Source organism: Gopherus evgoodei, chromosome 1 (genome assembly GCF_007399415.2).
Source record: "Gopherus evgoodei ecotype Sinaloan lineage chromosome 1, rGopEvg1_v1.p, whole genome shotgun sequence".
Lineage (NCBI taxonomy): Eukaryota > Metazoa > Chordata > Testudines > Testudinidae > Gopherus > Gopherus evgoodei.
In genome coordinates this window covers 257,897,809-257,910,928 of record NC_044322.1, presented here as the reverse complement: position 1 = coordinate 257,910,928, position 13,120 = coordinate 257,897,809, and the positions used below count along the sequence as shown (strand labels likewise).

General features: G+C 43.3%; 1 protein-coding gene across 1 annotated transcript in view; it reads right to left on the bottom strand.

Annotated features, from left to right (window-relative positions):
* The window catches only part of CHRM2 (cholinergic receptor muscarinic 2), a 192,364-nt gene extending 187,452 nt beyond the window's left edge, over nt 1-4,912 (bottom strand). The window contains exon 1 of the mRNA XM_030543820.1: nt 4,756-4,912. The gene's annotated coding sequence lies outside the window, so the exon portion shown is untranslated. The remainder of the gene's footprint in view (nt 1-4,755) is intronic.
* Between the last annotated feature and the right edge of the window lie 8,208 nt (nt 4,913-13,120).

The window sequence follows — 13,120 nt, the reverse complement described above, 5'->3', positions numbered from 1 at the left end:
GACAAACGAATTAGGGGAAGGAGATACATTCTGCGAACAACAGTTAATTCTCCTTGGGTGTAAAGCATTCCCTTTTAATTAATAGTCATTAGGCTGAGAATTATTTACTTTCTTTTAGGGAATTTGCCAGTTCGGGAGAAATAATCTAGACATAAACATCTTTTTAAAAAATGTTTGCCGTTCTGGCCACCTGATATTGATTTGTATGGATTTGTGCTATGGGGTGAGGATTATTCCCTTTGGGGGAGGAAGACTGGGTGTTAGGAACTAGAAGAGGGAAGACAATCGGTTCTGGTATTCAAAGAAATATATCTTGTAGGACAGATCTGAAGAGAGAGAGTTTGTGAAGGTGACATCAGTTTATGGCTTGGTTTATGTGCCCTGCATTTTGAGAGTCTAGCCAATAATACCAATGCTTTATAGCAAATAGCTAACCCGCAGTTAGAAGGGCCTACTGCTTTTAGAACAGGATACCACACCGTGTAAAAGCGATACAGCACAACCGGAACCGGTTACCATTAGTTCTATTACGTAGGACTGTAGATAAATGATCTAAACTAGAATGGAAACTGATGGCCTTGTTCCCCATAACCTCCGTTCCATAGAAGCCACACACTTCAATAGATGTGGTTCTGAGGGTGTGCTTGCCCGTTCTGCTAATCCACCTGCTCCACTAAACACCACACTGCTGAATTCAGCTGATGCCTCTTTTCCTGGGACCATACTAAACACACGAGCACTACCTACAAAGCTTAAAATGTCTTAAAGGACCAAGGACCAATGAAGACATCTGAAGTTCTTATTTTAGGGACAGGAGAATGTTCACCTTTGCAATCATTTTCATTGGCCACTTCAGATTGTCAAGGTGGTGGTGTTTAGCCCACCTTGCCTAGGAAGTCAGTGAACTTTGGATTTATAAGGCTGTGGATATAATATAGTTTTCAATCCTGTCCTGGACACACTGTCAGGGGGCGGGGGGTTAACTACTGGCTGATGAGCAACTTTTTAGGGTGTAAAATACAAAGCGTGACAAGGCAACTGGTGCATATATTCAAACCTAGTACTGTTTATGTTCTTATGCCACCTAGAAAGATTCCCCTGGGCCTCATAGGAATGTCAGATAATTCTGAATTAATAGGGTTGATTTTTTTCTAGCATAAACTTTAATCCAAAAGTCATTTCAATCAACCACATCAGTCACCCCTTTGGCTTTGAACCAGGGTCTCACACTGGTTTTACTGCAATGTAACTCCATGGAGATACTCTTGATTTACCCCAGCAAAAGAGAGAGGAAAGTCAGGCTCTAAAAGTACTCATCACCTACTTTTACAACAGTCTTGCTGGTTGGTGTAAGAGGACTATGGAAACAGATACTCCAAACTCTTAAAGTCACATTAGCAGACTTCGAGACCTTGTAGCTTAATATATTTTAAAATGTATTAATCAAGATCCTCATTAGGGGAAAACGGGAGAGTACACGCCTCTTCCCCCTCCACCCCGTGCGTTGTGAATGTTTGATTGTGCAAGTTGATTCCTGTGGAATTAATTAGAGTTCAATTATCATATACACAAATCAGTCTTGCCTGTGGCGAGGCGATTTAAGAGGTATGACAACTATGGCCCAGTTTGAACTGTTCTCCCTTCTCAGGTATTTCACTAGCACGGGTGTCTGAAAATGTTGCTTCCTTCATTTCATGAGAAGGAAAAAAGACTTCTTTTTTGGAGGGGAGGGGCACTGCCCTTGTCCCACTACCACCCCCTCCGAAGTACATTACTTCACAGGGAGACTTTGAAGGCAGTTAAGTAGCCTTCAGGATAGGACGTTAGTGGCTCTAACCAGTTACAGGGGGGGCTCCTCAACACCATACCGATTTAAGCTGGTTCGTATACACTCTACCACAGCTCCAGCCCAAAGCTGAGATATAGACACCCATCGTAATCGCATTGGATTAGAGCCCTAAGTGATAAACATGTAACCAAATGACCCCCAAAGCTGGCTTGTTTCACTTCAGTCCAACTCCCATTCCCCAGAGAAATAAAGCCACTTGCTGTAAATCGTAGTATATAAAAATTCACTTATTCTTTCCTGCACATTGTGCCTAGGGCCTATTAAAACATCTTGTCTCTGAAATTTATAGTACACAATATTTCTTTCCTAGGGAAATTAGAGGGGTTTCCTGCCTCTCTCTCTCTCTAAACCGTATTCATAACCAGTTTTAGCAGATATATCTCGATGACACCCGATGACTCTTTGGTAAACAATGCCTTTTAACTTTGACAGAGCATCTGTTACGGCAAACTCCTTTCTTTGGAGCAGTAAATCTGTTTTACAAACAAACTACAACACATTTGCTGCTCCCGAGTCTAAAATATTTGAAAGGCAGAACCCTTTCTCAAAGAAGCAAGGGCAAACAAAAAGCCGGCAACCTGTTAAACAGCTGGAGCGTGAAATTGATGTTAAGAAGGGGGGCGAGAGAAGTGTAACCTGAAGCAGATATTTACTAGACTTATCTCTCCCCTCATCCCACCCATGAGGTTAGGGGTGTTGCTGGAGGAGGAAATGAAGTTGGGAAAGTTTCAATGGCTGCACCGTTCCTAATGTGATTCACCGTATTATTCTATAGCTATATGACAACAGCGCCCAGGCAGGGGAGAAGCCCTCTGTTATGTTGAGAGCGGGAAAAGAAAGAGTCGTCCCCCCGAAGAGTTTGCAATCTGGATAAATGCCATGGGGCGAGGGATGGAAGGATGCAATCGCATGTATCCACCATGAAGACATTTTCCCTGACCTCCCTACTGCCGTTTTTATTGTATATCCTGCTGGAGGTGAGGGTATCTTGCATAGTCCTTTCTGAGGAGGTAGTTCTTGCAAGATCAGAAGGAAGTGGTTTGATTAAACTCTGCTCTACATGGCATTGCAGCAATTCCCCGATTCAGCGCCTCAGTGCGCACTAAGAAGAAGATAACATAAGGTTTCAAAACCTTCCAAGCCTGAAGGGAAATCGGCTTCTCCCCAGTTTTGCAGAGTAAATCGCTCAGCTATTACCGTGAGTGCGCACAATTACCCAAACAACAGGACGACCTGGCTCTAGGTGTAACATAAGGTGTCACTTCAAGGACATACGAGAAATCCCTGTCTTCTGGGAAGTGAAGTAATTAGGGGAGAACGCTGCACATTTCTCACCTTGCTCTCCCAGAGCCTGGTATTGATACCATTAGAGCATCCAAACCCAGATGAATCCAGGGAGCTCCACTCACAGTATGGGAATTTCTACTGGGGGAAAGACGAGCTAAATTCTGCAGGCCTCGTTCTCGCTAGGGGTCCCATTGCAGTCTACTACAGGGCAGGATTTCCTCCTCGCTGTTTTTGCGATAAAAAGGAACCTGTCCTAAAGTTTGATCATCCTGTTCATCCCGTTTTCAGGTAACCACTATGCTCTCTGTGCATGGGACTAAACTCACGTACACTGGCTATCAGTGCGCTGGTAAAACCACGCGTGGAGCGGTACTGCATGTAACTGATGCATGCCTGTTAGCAAAGTTTCCCTAGAAAGAGCCTGGGTGTTAAACGCCGCGCACCTTCACAGCACCGCTGACAGCAACACGTATGTCTTAACCCCTGGGGCAAAGAGTTGGCACGGCTACTCTTCATTCATTCATGTAAACATGCATTCAGTCATTCCTTTTCCGTGGAAACGCAGGCTCGCCTCTAAGGAGCAGGGTCTCAAGACACAGCGGTTCCAGGGCTGGAACCAGCTCGCGTTCTCTGACTAGTGGCTCCTCAGTCCCGGGAACTAGGTGAGAGAGAGAGAGGACAGGACACCCATCTCTGCTACCGAAGAGAGGGAGACTGGAACATTTACTTCCCCGTCAGCGGTTCAGCTCCCTGTCCCTGGGGTCTGTTGGAATCAGATCGCTCCTCCGTCGGGAAAAAGCGGCACCATGAGGGGGAATGGACATTTCAGGCTGGGATAGCGTCTCGGGAATACCCTCGGACTGCTTCCTTTTCCTTTAGGAAATCAGCCAGCTGACCACAAATTTATCCTGGGCCATATGCTTCCTTGTGGCTTAAGCAGTCCAGTCACTGCGGAAGAAGGCGATTTTAGGCTACTGGTCTCCCATAATAACAATTAATACAAGAGGACGAGCCTTTCTTTGGAGAAATAAAAGCCTGGATATGGACACTTGGTCTAAATACTTCTACCGCTCGCTGTTTATTGTATGAATCTCACATTGGCTGCCAGGCAATGAAAGGAGAACCATTAAACTCAACTAGCCGGGGCTAAGCCACAGTACCCTGTGGCAGAGATGGTGAACAAAGGTCTCCGAGTGGTACCTGTAGCACTGTATTCACAACCTTTCCGAAAACTATTGTAGCTTCTGACCTCCTCAGCCGCACTGCTGGAAGCCTTCTTCAGGATCTTCCACTAAGGTACCGAGGATAGGCTACACGCTGGGTTATTTCTGGAGCGGGATATTCTAGGGCTTCCATGTCAATCTAAATAATATTAGTGACATTAGTTTTCTGCTTCTTAGCTTTCTAGCCTGCACCCATTTAACTCCATCCACGTATGGGAGCCTTCAGATGGCTGATGTAAAGGAACTGGGTAGGGGTGCAGGCGTTTGACAGAGTCCAGTGCAACAACAGTAATGGGAAACTATAAACAATCAAGTGAGAGTGGGAAAGAGACAGCGGAAACAAAACAAAACAACAAAGTCAGTCGCTATGCAAAGAAATGGTTAAAAGGCACTTACCCAACCGAAATTCAATAGTCTGGTTGAACTGATGTTCATGTCTTTAACAGATAAGGGCATATACTCAGCTGCCTAAGTCCAGATCAATCTGTTCATGTGAGTGAAGTGAAGTTAGATCTGCCATGAGACGGCAGTGAATCATTGTAATATCGCAGCTCAGGAGCTAGCTAGCCAGGGAACTACGAGTCGCATAGCTCCTTCCTAAGTTCCTCCCGTCTGAACACATTGGAACAGAGAGCAAGGAGATAGATGCCTTGTTTCCCTCAAGCTAAAGGAATTAACTATTGCATCGGTAACAGACAATCGCTATTTTTCTTCCTTCCCTGCGCGATGACGGTTGTTTCCTAGACCTTTGGAAGCTCAAAGCCCGAGATAATGGGAATGATTCAAAACAGACCGTACCGGTAAATTTGAAATTCGCAGCGATCTGGGATGAGAGTCAGAGATCAGGGTGATTTTCAAAGCCAAACTGATCTACTCTCGTTCCAAAGGGAGTGTGGCTGGACACGTTACACCCACTGTATTATTAAGGGTATAAACCGTGTCTGGAAGACGATTCCGCCAGGCACAGAAGCTAACACGTCGGAAGCATTGCTATATGAAAGAACAATGGGTTTATCTGTCAATAAACCCCTCAAATTGCAGACGTTTCTTTGGGCGTCTAGATATAGATGGCATTCCCTGATCTTGGCAAACACCATAGGTTCCTACGAACGGCGGCAGGTATGTGAACCGATCTCTACTATTTCAGCTCAATCTGCAAAATAATATATACTTATTGAGCCACCAATGTAATCTCATAAAATACATGGAACTTTGCATGGGTTTAGGCAAATGCTTGAAACATGACTAGTCAGAACACAGCATACGTTCACGGCCGTCAGAAATATTTGTGAACCTTGCTTTAAAAGCAGAGGACAAGTAAGCACACTGAAGGTGTACGGGCTGCATTTAGGGTGTGTATGATTTCAAAGTACAGCTGGCCAGCCGGGGTTATAATTACCCAGGTCTTGCAGGTACAACATATCAAGTCTGCTGCCGAGGCCGATAGCTTTAAGGCAGTTCGCCCTGAAGCAGGAAGTAAAACCAAGAAACCAAGTTACCTCCCACATCATGTTTTCTTAGTTACTGCACGTAGAAGCACAAACTTACAAGACCTAAAACCCCAGCTGACCGGGTGCCTTTTAAACTGACGTCCCTGTGTCAAGCGAAGCTTCAAGTCAGAAAGAAGCTAAGTGAGGCTGAGGGCCAGACCAACCGAAGAAACTTGAGCGTCTCGGTGAAAGCCCTGGGGATGATCGCAACTTTACTAACCGCTTTCAGCACTCTGGACAGTTCAGTGCTTCTCGGTTCAAGCCCTCGGAGAGGGACGGTCTCCCGTCCTCCTGGCAATGACAAGCCGGAATCTGCCATTCCTACTGATGTTTAACATTAGCTTGGTCTTTATATTTCTATCTGAAAACTTGGGCATGCAAACTTCCCCGCACACCAGCTTTGGGAAAAGTTCTAAAAGTCCAGTTCCCAAAGCCCCTCTTCCCTTGACAGGGCAGAGGGGCGAAGCCGTGCTAAGGAATGGCACTCCCTGTGTAATTAACCCTCCCTGCTCCGCAAATTAACATCCTTGCCATTACATAAGAACATAAGAACCACTGTACCTGGTCAGACCTAAGGTCCATCTAGCCCAGTATCTGTCTACTGACAGTGGCCAATGCCGGATGCCCCAGAGGGAGTGAAGCTAACAGGCAATGATCAAGTGATCTCTCTCCTGCCATTCATCTCCATCCTCTGGTGAACAGAGGCTAGGGACACCATTCTTTACCCATCCTGGCTAATAGCCATTTATGGACTTAGCCTCCATGAATTTATCCAGTTCCCTTTTAAACATTGTTATAGTCCCAGCCTTCACAACCTCCTCAGGTAAGGAGTTCCACAAGCTGACTGTGCGCTGTGTGAAGAAGAACTTCCTTTTATTTGTTTTAAACCTGCTGCCTATTAATTTCATTTGGTGACCCCTAGTTCTTGTATTATGGGAATAAGTAAATAACTTTTCCTTATCCACTTTCTCCACATCACTCATGATTTTATATACCTCTATCATATCCCCCCTTAGTCTCCTCTTTTCCAAGCTGAAGAGGCCTAGCCTCTTCAATCTTTCCTCATATGGGACCCTCTCCAAATCCCTAATCATTTTAGTTGCCCTTTTCTGAACCTTTTCTAGTGCTAGAATATCTTTTTTGAGGTGAGGAGACCACATCTGTACACAGTATTCGAGATGTGGGCATACCATAGATTTACATAAGGGCAATATATTCTCAGTCTTATTCTCTATCTCCCTTTCAATGATTCCTAACATCCTGTTCGTTTTTTTGACCACCTCTGCGCACTGCGTGGACATCTTCAGAGAACTATCCATGATGATGCCAAGATCTTTTTCCTGACTCGTTGTAGCTAAATTGGCCCCCATCATATTGTGTGTATAGTTGGGGTTATTTTTTCCAATGTGCATTACTTTACATTTATCCACATTAAATTTCATTTGCCATTTTGCTGCCCAATCACTTAGTTTTGTGAGATCTTTTTGAAGTTCTTCACAATCTGCTTTGGTCTTAACTATCTTGAGTAGTTTAGTATCATCTGCAAACTTTGCCACCTCACTGTTACCCCTTTCTCCAGATCATTTATGAGTAAATTGAATAGGATTGGTCCTAGGACTGACCCTTGAGGAACACTACTAGTTACCACTCTCCATTATCCCCCCGACTCCCCTGCTTCTTAACGTTATATTCGCAAATGACCCAAAGTGACTCAAAGCGCAGTCATGGATCAAATAAGCAATTGGAACTAGGGTGGTTGTCTTTTGGGCTATTCTCCCTTAACTCTTTGGAGCTCACAATATGACATGCATCCGACTAAGTGAGTATTCACCCATGAAAGCTCACGCTCCAAAACGTCTGTTAGTCTATAAGGTGTCACAGGACTCTTTGCTGCTTTTACAGATCCAGACTAACACGGCTACCCCTCTGAATATGATCTTTGTATTCCCCAGGCACTACTAATTCTCCTTCTGCTTATCCTACCTATCTGTGGCCTATCTTTGTATTCTTCATTATTTCTTCTATACAGCAAGACAAATATTACACATCTGTCACAGGGGTATTTATGGTTGTTATGGTTCTTTTTAGGGTTGCTTGCTTCCCTTTGAAGGTGACTTCTGTCAGCTCCCGGGAGAGGACTCCCTTGAATTAAATGGATACCTTAATTTGAAGAGTTTGCAGCTGCAAATCAGAGAGGCCGCCAATGTGTTAGTGAAGTTGTCCACCCCCTCCCCTGCAGAACTCAGTAACCCCAGGCTCGGTAATATCAATAGCTCTCTTCAGACCAGGCTCTAAAGTAGCTAATTAGTTGCCATACTGCAAAGGCGTCAGTGGAATCTCCCTATAATGAGATTTCAGTCAATAAAGCCTGCCCTGCTATACCTATAAGTACCCACTTTCCTCTGACTAGACACAGAAGCGGTGTGTGCTACAGAAACACGAGTGTAAATCATACCCTGTTTTTTTTTCTTTATTTTAATTAACTGGATAAAGAGGAAGATGGGTTCAAAATCCAATAGGTCATAAGAGATGCCAAACACTCAGCTGCTGTAAATAGACAAAGCTCCAGGGACTTCAGTGGAACACTATTGATTTACACCAATGGAGGATTGCACTCTGGTGGATGGATTTGCAGAGGTTCTGCTTCTGAAATGAGAGAGGCTCACAAATCCATGGACATTGTTTTCTTCTGCCAGAAAATGGCCTGTAACCTGGCCTGAGGGTGACAGAAAAAATAATGGTGTGTTCTCTATTAGGCATTAACTTGGTGATTTATTGGTACTTGATGACAAAGGAAAATCATTTTGATAAGATCCTGCCCTAGAATAAAATTTAAGGGTTCTCTCCTGTCATGTTTCAGGTGTTCGGTAAATGGAAATCTACCCTGCTGATCAGGCAACTTCAACCTTCTTCTTAAGAACTGGTGTACAGCTTGAGAGATATAGGAGAGGGGTAATTTTAAGACTGTGTGTGGTAGTGGTGAGGGCAACAAAAGTAGTAAAAAGGAATGGAGAACAATTAAAGGAATATGCACATAGCATGTGCAGTCACACAACTCTGCCTTGGCCTTTTTCAAGGTCCACTGCTTTCCATGCATGGATGCCTGACCCAAGACAACTCTGTGTTCTGGGGACAATGTCACAGAGGCGCAAGACCTCCATAGCTCCATTCCCCATCCATTCAGACCTCCATCTATGGATCCAAGTAAAATAATAATTTTAATCACTCTGTGAGCATAAAGCTCTAACCTAGAATGAGGGTCTTTGTGAATTAATCCCATATTTTGGTTTTATTATTAATTCATTTACATATTACAGCTTGCAAGATTTCTTAGATTTTGATCCTGCAATGTTCAGTGCATCCTCATCTCACTTGGGGCTTGCAGAATCCAGTTTTTGGGCTCCAATTTGCCAAAGCATTTAAGCACATGCTTCACTTGAAGCATGCACTTATACATATCAATCCCAGCTACACATCTAAACACGGGTCAATGGGATTTAAGCATGCATTTAGTTTGCTGAATGAGAGTCTTAGTGCACCTATTTAAATTTGCCACAACATTCATGCTATTGTTATTGAACATTTATATTATAGTAACACCCACAAACCCTAATAGGAGTCAGGCTGTCTTTATGCACAAAAAAACATGGTTCCTGCCCTGTAGTGCTCATAATCTAAGGATCATATTCTACCACCCTTGCTTATGATGATTAGCACTCTACCTGGGACCCGATCCTGTACCTAGTGAAGTTAATGGGAGTTTTTCCACTGATATGAAAGGGCTTTGGATCAGGTCCTTGGTGAATAGTGCTACTGGAATTAATTGGAGCTCTGGCTAAATTGGGTGTTACTCATGAATAAAGGTGTCTCAAAGCAAGACCTGACAGTCTAATCCATTTTCTATTAACAAACTCAGAATGTCACAGGATCACTTACTTAGGATTATGTATCTGTCTTGCATCTCTTCTATCCACAACTCTTTGTATTTTTTGTGAGGGCTAAGTTGAGAAGGACAGGTCAATCTTTTAGTTGGGATTTGCTGTTTAATGAATCTGTCTACAACTCTCACTTCCTTTCTCAGAACCAATAAGTCATTTAAACCTTCTTGTTAGTTTCAGGCTAATGCCTCAGGAAACGGAGAAATCACCAAACTGGATCAAATTCATGGACCAGTGAGTGCAGAATTTTGTCTCTGTCAGTGGTCAGCACCCAGATGCTTCAGAGGAAGATGCAAGTAACCTTACATTAGGCAGAAAGGAGGTAATCTGCCCTCTATATTAAATTGAATCCTAATCTCTAATAATTGGAGATTGTTTTACTCGTTTTAAATTCCAAAGCATGTGGTTTAATAGTTCTTTCAAAATTTATGCTAGTATTATCAATTATAACTCTGGTTCTTCTTGTCATCCATATTAATATCCAATACTTTTGGTACCTTGCTAAGTTTTGGGCCACAAGGTCATCCTGGACAATGAGTTTTACTGTTTAATTATATATTGTCTGTAAACATCATTCCTTTAATCAGTTTTGAATTTTACACCTTTTAATTTCATTGAGAGTCCCTCACAACATATAAGACTGGGAGTTTCTGTTCCCCCAGTCTGCTTTCTCCAGACTATTCATTATTTTCTATACTTTTATCATATCCTTTTATTCATCTCCTTTCTATGATGAATAATCACAATTTTTTTCTAGGCCTCTAATCATTCTTGTCACCCTAAACTAAAACCTTTCTAAGTCTGCAATATCCTGTTTGAGAAGGGGTGTTAGGACCCAGATATGGCCAGTCTAACCTAGTGATCAGAGACAGAGTCCAAGTGCCAATGGTCAGAGCCAGAGCCAGAATCAGGATCCAGGAATCCAGCCAAGAGTCAAAGAGCCAAAATCAGGAATTGTAAGGACCCAGAGACTAGCACTCATGTCTGCAGAGCCTGGAATAGCTGATATCCCCTCACTGTCACTAGGAGGCTATGCAGAGGCATACCCAGGGAACACTATGGAGTGTAGGTGATGCAGGAATTACCCCTCAAGAGACCGAGAGTGATTGTTTCCTGTGGCCCTCTGAGTGGCTATGCACTGTGTTTAACCTCAGGGGTTGCCCAGTAAGTTGTCTGGGCACCCACACAGACTTTGGCCTGCTGCAATGCCACACTTTGCTTGATCTCATGATCTCATGATCTCTGACTCCAGCCTGATTCTGACCCTGATTCCTGCCTCTCAATTCTGGACTGGTACTGCCTCTGATCTCTGATCTCTGACTCTGGCACTGGCTTATGGAACCTGGCTCTTGTGATTCCTCCAGCTCCTGCCTGGCGACTACTGTCTCTAGTGGTGGACCTCAACCCAGCTGTGACTGCTAGACCAGGCTGTGTACACCCTGGTCCTTACAGGAATGAAGCCAGAGATCAGGGCCAGAATCAGGATCTGGGAACCAGGCTAGGAGTCAGAGCCAGATTCAGAATCCAGGGATCAAGTGAGAGTCAGGTCCAGTAGCCAGTCAGGAAGTCTCTCAGTCAATTTCTTTGGCCTCCTTTTTTACTTAAACATTGTGGTCAGGCCAATCGATGGGGCTGATCACCATCCCTAGCAAGATCCTTATGGGTGATGCATTTGGGGAAGAGGTCAGAGAGTTCTGCCAGCCCCTCACTTCCAGTAGGGCTGGGTGAGCTTCCCAATAGAGGCCAGGTGGTGAGGGCTGCCTGGGAACCCATGGACCCTTACATGGGGTGGCCAGTACTGCACACACTATTCCAGCTAAGGCTGCACCATTGATTTATATAATGGCATGATATTTTCCATATTATTCTCAACACTGTTTGTTATTCAACCTAACATCTTGTTTGCTTTTTTAACAGCAGCTGCACATTGAGCTCATGTCTTCATTGAGCTGTTCCCAGTAATGCCTAGGTCCCTTTCCTAAATTTGTATATACGTCTATAGATAGATAGATAGAGTTAATGTAGAACACAACAAGGTATATGGATAGTTGATTTTCCCCCTCCCCCCCGCCCTCCAGTGTCTAACACTTTTGGCATTTATCAACATTGGACTTCATTTACCACAGTGTTGCCCATTTTTCACCTTGCTTGGTTAAATCCATTCACCTTTCTGCACTCCCACAACTGCCTCCTGTTCATCTCTTACACTAATAATCCTTCTGAGTGTCCTTGCTCTTCCTCACTGCCTCTAGTCACCCCTCAGCATAACTAGTCTGCAAAAATAAGTTCATCTTTATTACTGCTAAATTCCAGCTCTTTTTTCCTTTACTTTAGTCTACTCCAGCTCTATGGGTAGTTTCCCTATTTTCTGTGTGAACTCTTTTAAAATGTTCACTTTATTGTGCTGCTCACTGTAAAATTGTTTTGGGAGCTTTGTGTGAAGGGCACTATATAAAATATGGATACAGGACCAGATCCTCAGCTGGTGTAAATGTAATTCACATTGATGGAAATCAGTGTCACTTCATGGCAGTTTGTGTATATACAACATCTTGAGTTTCAGAAGTATCAGCTACTGCCATATATTCCAGCACCCACTTCTTTACTCTAAAATCCCTCTTTCTTCAATCTTGGAACTTGCACGGCCTTTGTTTATCTTCATGGAAGCCCATAACCCTCTTTTCACTATTATTTTATTGTTGTTATTATTACTACTATACAGAGGATTTTAAAGTTGTCCTAAGAGATCTGGTAGACTTATTGGTGTACTATCATTACTGAAAATCTAGCTACTGTTTCTACAGAAAAGCTGAAATGTGTTTACAAAATGTGAGAATAGTAAGCAAAACTTTGCTTCCTACCCCATCATAGCTTTATTTAATTAGCTTACATTATAATAATAAAATAGATAACCCTGATTGCTTATTCAAGTAGCCCCTTCAGGCACAAGATAAGTGTAACCTCTCTGGCATTGCTCAGATATGCTTCCTATAAGTTACCTGAATTGTATAGGTCCCTACAGCAATATCTCAACTGGATTACTTTACAAGGAAGTGAGAGACTCGGTTGAGGACATGTGACAATAGCTTAGTAGCTCAAAATAGTATTATATCTGGTTGAAACAGCCTCTCTAATATGCTTTGTTATTTATAAAGAGGAAAAAAGAAAGGACCCAATTGAAGTTTTAAATTGTTGCAGTGATGATTGTGCTAATTATTAATAGCAATAAATCCAGAGTGGCCAAAGTTTAGCCAAAAGGCCAAATGAGACCCAGGAGGTTCTATAAAGTGCCTTGCATGCACTGTCTTCTTTAATATGGCCTGTGGTGACTAC